Source organism: Pleurodeles waltl, chromosome 2_2 (assembly GCF_031143425.1).
Source record: "Pleurodeles waltl isolate 20211129_DDA chromosome 2_2, aPleWal1.hap1.20221129, whole genome shotgun sequence".
Taxonomy (NCBI): domain Eukaryota; kingdom Metazoa; phylum Chordata; class Amphibia; order Caudata; family Salamandridae; genus Pleurodeles; species Pleurodeles waltl.
The window spans coordinates 25,883,585-25,897,488 of NC_090439.1; positions in this window are offsets into that span (position 1 = coordinate 25,883,585).

Sequence of the window (13,904 nt, forward strand, 5' to 3'; positions counted from 1 at the left end):
CCATCCCATACCCCCACCCTCACCCTCACCCTCACTCCCATCACTCCACAACCTCCCCCACTCCCCACCATCACATCTCAATCATCTGAATGCCAAGCCCTGCATGCCATACCAATGCATAGACACCACTCACTGCCCTGCATGGACACCTATCACTAAAGCATGAACACTAGAGAGAACTAATCATCCCACCATACACTAACGTACACAAGTGAAAGCTGCAAGGGCAACTACAAACAAAGAGGGCAACCCACTGTTGCACAATATGTCACACACAGAAACAATGACACTGAATTTACATCCCCACAGGTATCCCAGCCAATGCCAGAGGCAAAGAGGTGCCAGCACTATCCAGTCCCTCCATTGAAAAGGCCCACAGTGATGACAGCAACTCTGGTTGCCTGGATCTGGATGACCAACCTGGCCCGTCAGGGACCTCTGGAAAGTCGGTTACCCCGGCCCAGTCACAGACAACCACAGAGCCTCCCCCATCTGGAAACACCACCACAGCACCCACCCAGCGTACCCATACCTCTGTCCCCAGGACACGTCAATCAGCAGCGTGTCCACCACTACAGGGACCCCAGGGCACACCTCATACCCAAGACAATCAAGGACCTGTGGTCAGTGGCAGTGGGCAAACGGTTCAGGGGACAGAGGCACAGGACAACAGGAAAACTGGGAGGACTGCTGTGCGCCAGGGGGAGGATAGGCCCAGGGAAGGGAAGCGACTCTCCAGGAGGCACTTGCAGAGATCCTGGGAGCCCACCAACATTCCCAAGATAGGCTGGGTCAGATCCTGGACAACGTGCAGGAGAACAGATGGCTGGAGGGACAGTACCAGGGGATCAGGGATTACTTGCAGGCCATCAACACCACCCTGGTCTCCATAGCAGGGGTGCTGGCAGACATGTCCAACATTATGAGGGAGGCAGTCTCGCAACAGCGGGCCCCTGCCACAAGCCAGACATCTGAACTGCCTTCCACCTCCGCTGCCACTAGTGGATAGTAGGCCCCGCCACAGGACCAACAGGCCACCAGCACCCATCCCCCTGTAGAAGGTGAACCACCCGCAAACGTTCCCTGCAATCCAGGCAGAAGCCAGAGACTATTGCCAAGACACCCCGCCAGGAAATGAGACTCTCCTGATTGTCACCCTTATGTCCCACTCTGTCACCCTGTCCACCTTGAACTGCCATTGCTCCCCTTCCTATGTCCTCCTGGACAATGCACTTGTGCACCAAATAGACTGGAACAATATCCTGCACTTTCCTCTATCATCACCCCATCCCAATACTCTTGCCCCTCTTCTTCTTAGCACTTTAATAAACACCCTTTGAAAAAATACAACTATGGAGTATGTCAAACTTATTTAAGTATGTATTCATATAACCAGGATCAAACATTGCAATTCAACTGTACAGTAATGTTCACATAGGAAAGACATGTAGTTGGCTGCAGTGCTCACACAGGAGTGATAGTGGGGCACCAACATCTGCAAAATGAGTTGCCAAAGGGTACAGGGAGTGGGCATAGAGGTGGGAAATAACATGTCAGTGCCAAAGATAATCTAAATAATGACAATGAAATGTGAAGTAACACTGTCTTACCTGTGTGTCATTGGAAGTATTGTAGAATCACTGCTGTTCTTTTGTCCTCATCCTCTGCCTCCTCATCCTCACTGCCCACAGGGTCCACTGCTGCCACACGGCCATCTCCAGCTTCCTCCTCCTGCAGAAAAGGCACATGGCGGCTCAAGGCAAGGTTGTGCAACATACAGCATGCCACAATTATCTGGCAGACCTTCTTGGGTGAGTAGCACAGGGATCCTCCAGTTAGATGGAGGCAACTGAACCTGGCCTTCAGGAGGCCAAAGGTCCTTTCTATTATCCTTCTTGTTCGCCCATGTGCCTCATTGTAACATTCTTCTGCACTTGTCCTGGCATTCCTCACAGGTGTCAGTAGCCATGATAAGTTGGGTTATCCTGAGTCACCTGCAAATATCGAGAGACCACATTTAGGCACACATAATCCTATATGGGCTACACCATACCCATACACCAACATATACTCAGTGAGAACCAGGGCTTACCTATTAGCCACACCCGGTGCCTCTGTAGTTGGGCCATCACATTAGGGATGCTGCTATACCTCAGGATAAAGGCATCATGCACCGACCCGGGATACTTAGCATTGACATGAGAGATGTACTGGTCTGCCAAGCACACCATCTGTACATTCATGGAGTGGAAACTCTTTCGATTTGCCGGGGGGGGGGGCAAATGCAATATGAGTTCCATCAACCGCCCCAGTTATGTTGGAGATATGTCCCATTGCATAGAAGTCAGCCTTCACTGTGGCCAAATCCTCCACAAGTGGAAAAACAATGTAGCTGCACATGTGTTTAATCAGGGCAGACAACACTCTTGTCAACACTATTGAGAACACTGGCTGTGACATTCCTGCTGCCAAGCCCTCTGTCACTTGGAAAGAAACAGTTGCCAAGAAATGGAGCACAGATAGGACTTGCACAAGAGGGGGGATCCCAGTGGGGTGACGGATAGCATATATCAGGTCAGGCTCCAGTTGGGCACACAGCTCTGTGATTGTGGCCCTGTCAAGTCTATAGGTGAGTATAATGTGCCTGTCCTCCATTGTTGCCAAGTCCACAATGGGTCTGTACACAGGGGTATGTCTCCATCTCCTATGCATCCGCAGTGGTTGCAGTCTAAGGGACAAAAGAGTGAGGAGCTGATCACAAACTGAACATCTGAGCCACAACAGTACAATGCATGATGTTAATTTGAAATGGGTAAGTGGTATTTGTCCTGTAGGTTCTATTGTTAACTGTGATGCTTTTATCATCCAGGGCCTGCACCACCCCTGAAATGGCATCCGCCTGTCCTGTCTGGAGGGACAGGTGGAAGTGAGGTAATTCCGCTGATGTTGTGTGCCGTTGCAGTAGGCGGTTGGGAACCGCAGTGCAACTCCTCATTGGTTAGCATTGGGCCCTATGGGGTACAGTGGCCAATGGTGATGTAAGCCGGTGGTGACGGTGTGCACCGCCATGGACGTGACCGCCATTTTCTATCTGATCACTCACTTGCAACCTGACCTTCAGCAGGAGAGGACCTACACTGCATGTGCTGCTGTGACCTGTGTCTGGAACCTACCATGGCTCGTGTGACTGGGGAAAGGGCCCCTGCCTTCACCTCAGCAGAATTAGAGCGACTGGTGGATGGGGTCGTACCACAGTACGGACTGCTGTATGGGCCTCCAGACCAACAGGTGAGTACACTGTGGGCACGATGTATGTGGCAGGAATGCATGAAGTTGTGTTTGTTAAGGCCTTGTGTAAGGGAGGGTTGGTGAATGTCCTCTGGGCAGCGTACAGGTTGTGTGCTGGGCCATGTGTGTGTAAATGGTGATGGAAACAGGTATGGTGGGCCATATGTTTAAGGGCTGTTTGTCTAAATCTATTTCTGGTGTGTATTGCTTCTGCAGGTCAGTGCCCATTGAAAGAAGGGTATATGGCGCCATGGAGATGCGGACCCTGGGGGTCTATGGCAGGCGGAGCATCCACTGTCGCAAACGGTGGGAGGATCTGAGACGCTGGGCACGGGAGACGGCGGAGACCCAGCTGGGGATGGCCTCCCACTGAGGAAGGAGTGCCAGTCAAACCCTGACCCCCCTGATGGCCTGCATACTGGCGGTGGGCTATCCTGAGATGGATGGGTGCTGGAGGGCATCACAGCAGACACAAGGGGGTGAGTACAGTGCCCTTCATTACAACTTATCCATGGTAGGATGGTATCCCTGTGGGGGATGTGTGTCAGTGGGTGCCAGGCCTGACATTGCAGTGTAGGTCCCCTGTTGGCTTGAGATCAGAATTGAAAATCTTGCAACCTAGCTCGTAGGCATCCACTAATGGTCAGGGCTGCGTGGGTCCCACGTGTGCTGCATTTGGTGGTGTGTGCCCCTCCCCATGCCTTGGATGCTATTTCTCTGGTAGTGCAATGGCATTTGAGTAGGCCTGTTCCCTGTGTGTGAGGGTGCTGTGTACGCCAAAGGTGGTGTTGGTGCAGCCACTGACCAAGTGTATCCTTTGTCTCTTCCCCCGTTTTTGTTTTGTCATCCTGTCCTTATGTGCATTAGCATCATCTGGCGGAGGAGCAGAGGCACCGGAGGGAGCTGCATCCCACAGGACCCAGGAGGCAGAGTCCACCGACACTGAGGGCACCAGTGGGACGAGGGGGAACCACGGCAGAGACTGGAGGGGACAGTTCTGACACAGATACCTTCTCCGATGGAAGCTCCCTGGTGGTGGCGGACACTTCTGTGACCACCCCAGCTACAGGTACATCCGCCACCCCCGTACCAGCACTGCCCTCCCAGCAGCCCCTCATCGAGTTGCCTGTGCCCGCTCACCCAGGAGGGTGGGCATCTTCACCGCAGGCACCTCAGGCCCTGCCCCATTGAGCCCTGCTGCCCTGAGTGAGGAGGCTATTGACCTCCTGAGATTCATCCCTGTAGGGAAGTCAACCATTGTGAATGCCATCCAGGGGATGGCAGCCTAGATGCAACAATCTAATGCATTCCTGGAGGGCATTCACACTGGATTGGGGGCCCAACAGAGATCGATTCAGGCTCTAGCCTCCTCTCTGATGGCAGCCATTGTCCCTGTTTCTACTATCCCACCTCCAACCCCCACTACCCAGTCCCATTCCTCTCAACCACAACCCATCCCAAGCACATATGCAGATGAGCATGCACACAAGACAACACCCAAGAGTGTCACAGGCAAACATAAGCACCACACTTCATCCCACAGGCACTCACACAAACACCATCCAGTTGCAGACACACCAACATCCACTTTCCACTGTCTCCCCTCCTCCTCCTCCTCCTCCACCTCCCACCCAGTTCCGTCCACACTCACACCTGCATGCACTACATCATCATCCACTATCCACATCACCACACCAAGCAGAGCACACACCTCACTGGCAGACACCTCCACGACAGCCATGCACTTGTCCCCTGTGTCCTCTCCCATTGTGTCTGTCCCCCCTCCGAAAATACACAAACGCAAGCACTCAGACATCCTACAGCCATCCTCCTCACAACAGCATACTGGCAATTCACCTGCACCCAAAAGCAGCAGACACCTCCAACAACCGCTCCCTCATCCTCCACTCCCATTCCTTCTCACTCTTCCCACCGCAGTGTTCTTAAAAAACTGTTCCTATCCACCATTGACCTCTTCCCTTCCCCTACCCCCATCCTGCACATATGGGCAGGGTAGGAAGAACCCAGTCAAGCACCTCAGCCACACAGTCCATGGGCCCAGTCGTCACCACACCCACTCTTGGTGGAAAGGGATCCAGGCCACGTGTCTGAAGGGGAAGAAGCCTGCACCAGGCAGCCTAAAGGGAAAGGAGCCTGCACCAGCAGTCAGAAAGACCAAGGAGCCAGCCCCAGCAGGCAAGAAGGGAAAGGAGCCTGCCCCAGCAGGCAGGAAGACCAAGGAGCATGTCCCAGCAGGCAAGAAGGGAAAAGGAGCTTGCCCCAGCAGCCAGGAAGACCAAGGAGCCTACCCCAGCGGGCAGGAAGACCAAGGGGCCTGGGCCAGGTACTGTGACGGAGCCCCCACCACCAACCATGGTTGTGCAGCCGTCCGAGGATGCAGGTGATGGGCAGGAGCCTCCCCCACCAGCAGCACCACCACTGTGCAGCCATCCGGGGTTGCAGGAGATGGGCATAAGCCACCCCCCACCAGCAGCACCACCACTGTGCAGCAGTCTGAGGTTGCAGGGGATGGGCAGGAGCCTCCCCCCACCAGCAGCACCACCACTGCAGCCGCCTGGGGTTGCAGGGGATGGGCAGGATCCTCCCCCCACCAACAGCACGACCACTGTACAGCCGTCACCGCCGGCGGATGGCATGTAATCCTGCCTCCATGGGCTGCTGTGGGGCCTGCCCCCTCCAAAGCCAGTGGGTATGACACCCACCTGAGATTCAGTCCCTTACTATCTCCCGGCTGGACTACGGTAATGCCTTCTACCTCAACTCGCCAAAGTATGTAAGCAGAAAACTTCAGGTGGTCCAAAATGCTGCTGCCCGACTACTCTTAGACATATCTAGACATATGTCAGTCAAAGAGACCATCTCCTCTCTTCACTGGCTCCCCGTGGCACAGCGCATAAAGTTCAAAGCTCTGTGCTATATTCATAGGTTCTTACACAATAGAGGCCCTACTCTGCTACGGTCATTAGACTCCTCCTATATGCCTTCCAGACAGCTTAGATCCTCTTCGGCTGCATTAGCTAGACTTCCAGTTGTAAAAAAAGCTAGATGGGGTGGTATCTCTGTGGCTTACTTGGGAAGTAAACTATGGAATTCCCTTCCCCTCAACCTTCGGCTGACCAGCCATGAGCTTCCCTTTCAGTGACTGTTTAAGACTTGGCTATTTAGAACATAAATCTCAGACTGTATTTTGAAGGGCTACATTCAGCGCTGGGAGGCCCTCGGGTAGCCATGCGCTTTATAAATCCCTATAGCATAACATAACAAACACACAACATACAACACCCATGGCACCACAAAGGCATCCGCATTTAACTGAGGAGGAGTTAAGGGTCATGGTTTAAGAAATTGTCAGGGTAGAGCCACAGCTGTTTGAAGCTCAGGTACAGCAGATTTCCAGTGCCAGGAAGATGTAGCTATGGCAGAGAATTGTGGACAGGGTGAACGCCATGGGACAGCGCCCAAGAACAAGGGATGACATCAGGAAGAGGTGGAATGACCTACGGGGGAAGGTACTTTCCATAGCATCAAGGCACCAGCTCGCCATACAGAGGACTGGCAGAGAACCCCCACAGCTCACAGCATGGGAGGAACAAGTACAGGCATTACTGCATCCCCAGGGACTCGCTGGAGTAGCCAGACGACTGGACACTGGTAAGTCTACATTTCTGATGGATACAACTACCTGTGGATTCCTCACCTTATGAATTCTCCCAAAGCACCAGTATTCAATGGAAACTTTCTTCCCAGCTCTTCACGTTGACGAGGACATCACAATTGCACGGCTCCACACGGGCCTGCTTCTGGCGTCAATGTGGCAATAAAAGGTCTTCGCTGACGTGCTAACGTCAGTTCCCTTTTTCCTGTGCCTTCCACGCTAAAGTTTTTTTCCTGGCTCTCGAACAGCTACTGTTTCAAAGGTGTCTTGTACTTGTTACAATGTCTCCCTCACGGACCCTCATTAAGACTGTTAGTGATGTCTGAGTTCAAACCACGATGTGGAAGGGTGCGTGTCTTGCCAGAGGATGAATCCAAAGCCTTTAAAAGAAAGAGAAGCTAAACTCTTCTTAGCAAAAGCTAAGGGAGGACACAAGAGTCATCGGAGATCTGAGACAAGGGACTCTTCTTCTCATAAGTCATCGAGATCACACAAGAAGCGGCGCCAGCATTCTCGATGCCGTTCTTCTAGAGATCGGTCTCAATCTCGGTCCCTTTCGAGACGACATTGTACGGCATGGGAGGTCAATGCCATATACGCCATGGGAGGTCAGTCCAACTGTTACTCCCCAGTCTCAGAGTCCTCAGGCTTCTCCGGTGCCATCACTAATCAAGGTTGTCGAGTCCCCGGCGAGTCATCCGACTCACTTTTCATCTGTGTTGGTTCAGGAGCCGGTGGCACAAGTTTCGGATCTGACCCAAGCGCTGCAAGACTAACAAAGGTTTCCTGCCTTCCCGACTCCGGGAGCGGATCCGGCGGATTTTCTAAATGCTAAGTTCAGCATTTTTAACAAAGCTATGGCCCCTGCTGGTGTACCGGCTGGTCCCACGGGTCCATTAGCATTCTCCTTGGGTTCGCCAGCGGCATACAAGTCGGCTCCGTTTGTGCCCTTTTATCAGGCTGAGGGTGCTGACGGCGCCAATGGAGTCAATACCGGCGCCGTATAAGCAGTATATCTCCTCCATCTCGTATGCCACATCCATCTGTCTTGAAAGCTGGCGTCGTCGACATCGGCTAACTCTCTGTCGACGCCAAGATTGGAGGCCAGACTGAGATTGTGGAGGAGAGCATTGAGGCTCTTGGAAGAGCAGGAATACCAGTGACAGTTATTAGAGGAAGGAGAGATTTCTGAGCCTTGGGGAGAGTTTCAGGGTCTGGACTCTGCTAGAGGACTGGATACCTCCCCTGAGTGGGATCTTTCATCCCCGGGTGAATTTGTAGAGGAGGCAGCATCCTATCACACTGTCATAAGGAAGGCTGCAGAATTTTGGGATCTTCCATTGCCATCTTCAGAAGTAAAGACAAACATTTTGATGGAGGTATTGCATCCTTCCTCCACTTCTGCGGAGCCCGTGCTCCCTTTCAATGATTCTCCTACCGAGCCTAATTTGGACATTTGGTGAAAGCCTGTTATGTCTCCAGTGGGGTCCAGGACTGCAGCAAGGAGGTACAGATTTGCTCCTGGGGATCCTGGATTTTTATCCCAACATCCGACTCCTGAGAGCTTGGTGGTCCAAGCGTCTTGTTCTGCTCGATCTGCACCTGGCTCATTTCCTTCTACTCCATCGGACAGGGAGTCCAAGAGAATGGAGCAAGCAGCCAAGAAGAGTTTCTCCTCTTGTAGTATGGCCCTAAAATCAGTCAATGCAACCTGTGTGCGGGGAGGTATGTTCATGACCTGATGGACACGGATCGAGCTGTGGTGCCTAACTTGCCTCAGGAGATGCAGGGGCAGTTTGATTAGCTCCTTTTGGACACTCCAGCGGTGGCCAAGCAGATTATCCAATCTAGTCTGGATACAGCGGACTCAGTAGCCAGGGCAATGGGTACTTTGGTGGCCACCAGGAGGCATGCGTGGCTTAGGTCTTCTGGATTTTGACCGGACGTTCAAGCAACTTTATTTGACCTCCCGTTTGACGGCAAAAAGTTGTTTGGGTCCAAGGCGGACTCTGCTTTAGAACATTTCAAAGACAGCAGGGCTACTGCAAGATCTTTGGGGCTACAAGCGTCTGCATCTACTCCATTCAGATCCTTTTGGAGGTTTAGGGGGTTTGGCCGTGGATCCTCTTATCGTGGAAGGCCACAGTGCAGCAGTCAACAGCCTGCCAACCCTCTGTATAGATCTTTTAGTTTTAGAGGGTGGGGGATTGTTAGGACACGAGGAGCCACCTAGCAGCACCCTGCCTCATCCTCTTCCTCCAGGGGAACACATCAAGAAAAGCAGCCCTAGTTTTCCATCCATTCTAAGTCATGCTTCTGCCGTAAGGGGCAGGAAATTTCATTTTCTCCAGGAGTGGGAGTTAGTCACAACAGACTTTTGGCTACTAAGTATTGTGGGGAAAGGTTATGCCCTTCCTTTTCAGGAGTTTCCTCCTCCCATCCCTCCCTGTCATTTGTTTTGTTCAGAAGATCATCTCCTGTTGCTGCAATAGGAGGTTCAAGTCATTTTATCAAAAGCTGCAGTAGAGTTGGTTCCAGAGCAGGAAAGGGGTCAGGGATGCTATTCAAGATATTTCCTGATTCCCAAGAAGGATGGTCGATTGAGACCTATCCTGGACCTGAGGAATTTGAATTGGTTCCTCAAACAGGAAAAATTCAAGATGCTGACTCTAGCACAGGTGCTTCTGGCGTTGAACAAGGAAGACTGGATGGTGTCTGTTGACTTGCAAGATACTTATTTTCATTTCCTCATTCTGAAATTGCATAGGAAGTATCTCCGGTTTGTGGTGGGGTCACAACACTACCAGTTTGCGGTCCTTCCTTTTGGTCTTACTTCCACACCTTGGGTCTTCACGAAGGTGATGACGGTGATGGAAGCGGACCTCAGAAGGAAGGGAATATCTGTATTCCCTTACCTGGATGATTGGCTGATCAAAGCCAAGTCTCCAGAGCTTGTGCTAGATCATTTTCAAGTGACAACAAGGTTGTTGTTCAACCTGGGCTTTCGGTGAACGTGCCCAAGTCTCACCTGAAGCCCTTTCAATGCTTCCTGTTCATAGGAGCAGTACTGGATACCACATGGAATCGGGCCTATCCTCAGCGGATTCAGGATATTCAGGCGTTGATTCCAATGTTTCAAAATGGAGCGGTTGTTCCGGTCCTCAAGGTCCTACGTCTGCTTGGTCTGCTCGCTTCTTGCATTCTGTTGCTCATTCATGCACGTTGGCACATGAGGGGTCTCCAATGGTGCCTTTGCAAGCAGTGGTTTCAACACAAAGGGGATCTCGAAGAGTTGATAACGATCTCCAGGAACGCTGCAATGGATCTACGATGGTGGGCTGTGGACGGCAACCTTTCCCAAGGAAGGCTGTTTTGTTTACCACCTCCAGTGGCCAAGGTCATAACAGATGCTTCTACTCTAGGGTGGGGAGCTCATCTGGAGGATCTGGAGATCAAAGGTCACTGGTCTCCAGTGGAACAGATGTTTCACATCACAGAATTGCGGGCAATACGTCTGGCTCTCAAGGCCTTCCTCCCATCCCTACGCGTCAGTCAGTTCAGGTCTTGACAGACAAAACTACTGCGATGTGGTACATCAACGAGCAGGGGGGAGGTGAGTCGTACCTTCTCTGCAGAGAGGCTCTGCAGCTCTGGTCCTGGGCTCGGGACCATCAGATTTGCTTAGTAGAAAACTATCTGGCCGGGGTTCTCAACGTACGTGCAGACAGTCTCAGTCGGCATTTTTTTGGCCGATCACGAGTGGTGTCTTCATCCAGACCTGGTCCTTCATGTCTTTCAGATGTGGGGACTTCCACAGAGAGACCTGTTTGCCACTCGGGTGAACGCACACTGCCTGTCGTTCTGCAGCCTCCAGTATCCCGTGCAAGGAGCATTGGGGAACTCGTTTCAGGTGTCTTTGTGTGGCCAGTTACTTTACGCATTTCCCCCATACCCTTGATTCCTTGGGTTCTGAGGAAGATTCACCACGACCGGGCTCATGCCATTTTAATAGCTCCGGATTGGCTAAGAAGGGGGTGGTACTCAGACCTCCTCCAACTCTCTTTGTGCCCTGCGCTCCGTCTCCCTCACAGGGCAGACCTCCTCTCGCAGTCGCAGGGGCAGGTTCTACACCCCTACCTCCCGAGCCTGCACCTACATGCGGGAAATTGAACGGGGCAATCTGAGTTCTTTTTCTCTCCTTCCAGAAGTGGTGGATGTTATTTTATCGGCCAGGTGACACTCCACCAAAACTGTCTATGCCAAAGGATGGGCAAAATTTGTTACTTGGTGTGGAGAGAGGCAAATTGATCCCTTAAAGGCCTATTTATCTGATGTTTTGCTTTTTGCTCTTTCCTTAGCACAGAAGGGTTTTGCAGTTGCGACAGTGAAGGGTTATTCATCAGTGCTGTCAGCCTTGTTGTGCCTCCCTGATCAGCCTGCCGTGTTTAAATCTCCTATAGTTATCAGGTTTTTGAGAGGCCTGACTAACAAGTTTCCTCCCACTCGTTTCTCATGCCTCAGTGGGATTTGAATTTGGTTCTTACTTTTTTTAGGGTTTCACCGTTTGAGCCTATGCATTCTTGTTCGTTGAGGCTCTCAGTCTTCAAAACAGTCTTCCTCATAGCTAAGCACGTCTGCTAGGTGTGTGAGTGAGCTCCAGGCTCTTAGTGTGAAACCTCCCTTTACATCCTTTCATGCTGACAAGGGGGTTTGAGAACCAGGGCGGCTATCCTTCCTAAGGTTGTCACTCCCTTCCATATGGGGCAATCTATAACTCTTTCATCTTTCTACCCTCCGCCCCATCCTTCAAAGGAGGAGGAAAGACTTCATCGCCTAGATCCGAGAAGAGCTCTGAGTTTGTATATTGAAAGGACAAAAGACTACTGTAGCCACCAGAAAAAGCATTACCAAATGTAAGTAACTTGCTCTTACTACCTATCACCCCACCATACCTGCATGCCATCTCACACCCTCACCCTCACTCCCATCACTCCACTCCATCCCACACACTGCACCTACACATTTGACTAACCCCAATGCCAAGGCCTGCATGCTATACCAATGCATGGACACCCCTGCCAGCGCTGCATGGACACCCATCACCAAAGCATGCACAGCATAGGGAAACTAACATTCCCACAATACATCACTATACATAAGCAAAAGGTGGCAGTGCAACACCAGCCATAGAGGGGAGGATAGGGATGTACAATATGTCAAACACATGAAGCATAATACATCACTTACACCCCAACAGGTACCCCAGCCAGTGTCAGCGGAGCGGAGGTGCCACGACTATCCAGTCCCCCAACAGAAGATACCCCCAGTGATGACAGTAACTCTGAACCTCTGGATCTGGATGACCTGCCTGTCTCATCAGAGACCACTGGACAGCCAGTCACCCAAGCCCACTCACAGACTACCACAGAGCCTTCCCAATCAGGATCCAACAGCACAGCACCCACCCAGCATACCCACACCTCTGTCCCCAGGACACATCAATCAGCAGTGTGCCCACCTGTACAGGTATCCCAGGCCATACCTCATACCCAAGACAATCAGGGACCTGGGGTCAGTGGCAGTGGGCACACAGTTCAGGGGACAAGGGCACAGGCTAACAGGGACACTGGTAGGACTGCTGTGTGCCAGGAGAGGACAGGAGCAGGGAACCGACTCTCCAGGAGTCACTCCCCAAGATCCTGGAGCCTACCAACATTCCCAGGACATGATGGGCCAGACCCTAGACAACGTGCAGGAGAACAGGCGACTGCAGGAAGGACAGTATCAGGGGATCAGGGAGGACTTGCAGGCAATTAACACCACCCTGATCTCTATAGCAGGGGTGTTGGCAGACATGGCCAACATCATGAGGGAAGCAACAGCATACCTGCGGGCCTCCACCACTAGCTAGTCCATTGACCAGCTCTCCACTTCCGTTGCCGCTAGTGGCCAGGAGGCCCCGCCTCAGGACCCACAGGCCATCAGCACCTCTCCGCTGCAGAAGGTGAACCACCCTGCAAACGTTCCTTGTGACCCAGACATAAGCCAGAGACACTTGCCAAGACCACTGCCAGGAAATTAGACTCTCCTGATTGTCCCCCTTGTGTCCCACACTGTCACCTTGTCCACTTTGAACTGCCTTAGCTCCCCTTCCTGTGACCACTTTGACACTGGACCTGTGCTACAAACAGACTGTAACAGTATCCTGGACCTTCCTCCATCATCAGCCTATCCCATTGCACTTTCATCTCATTTTTTAGCACTTCAATAGACACCGTTGGACACAACTTGACTCCTTGTATGCCATGTGTTGAAAATGTGTATTCATGGAAACAATTACATCCATTGCAAAAGTACTGTACATTGTGGGAGCATAAAATAATGACCTGTAGCTGGCTGTAGTCACCACAGCAGTACACAGTTGTTATATCAACAACATCTGCAATATGGCAAATCATAGGTGACAGAAATTAGAGTTAAAAGGCAGTGAATGCCATCTTGCCACAGCCACACAGAAAACACCAATAGTTATAGGAATGTTAATCTACACTGTCTCACCTGTGTGTCATTGGAAGTACTGACGGATTACTGATGTTCTGTTGTACTCATCCTCATCCTCAGCATCTTCATCCTCACTGTCCTCAGGGTCCACTGCTGCCATAGGGGCATCTCCAGTCTCCTCCTACCTCCTACTGGTACATGGCGTGTGAGGGCCAGGTTGTGCAACATGCAGCATGCCACTACTATCTGGCATACCTTCTCAGGTGAGTAGCACAGGGATCCACCTGTCAGATGCAGGCACCTGAACCTGGCCTTCAGGAGGCCGATGACCCCTCTGGTACTCCCATGTGCCTCATTATAACGTTCTTCAGCCCTTGTCCTGGCATTCCTCACAGGGGTCAGCAGCCAAGATATGTTTGATTTGCCAGAGTCACCTGCA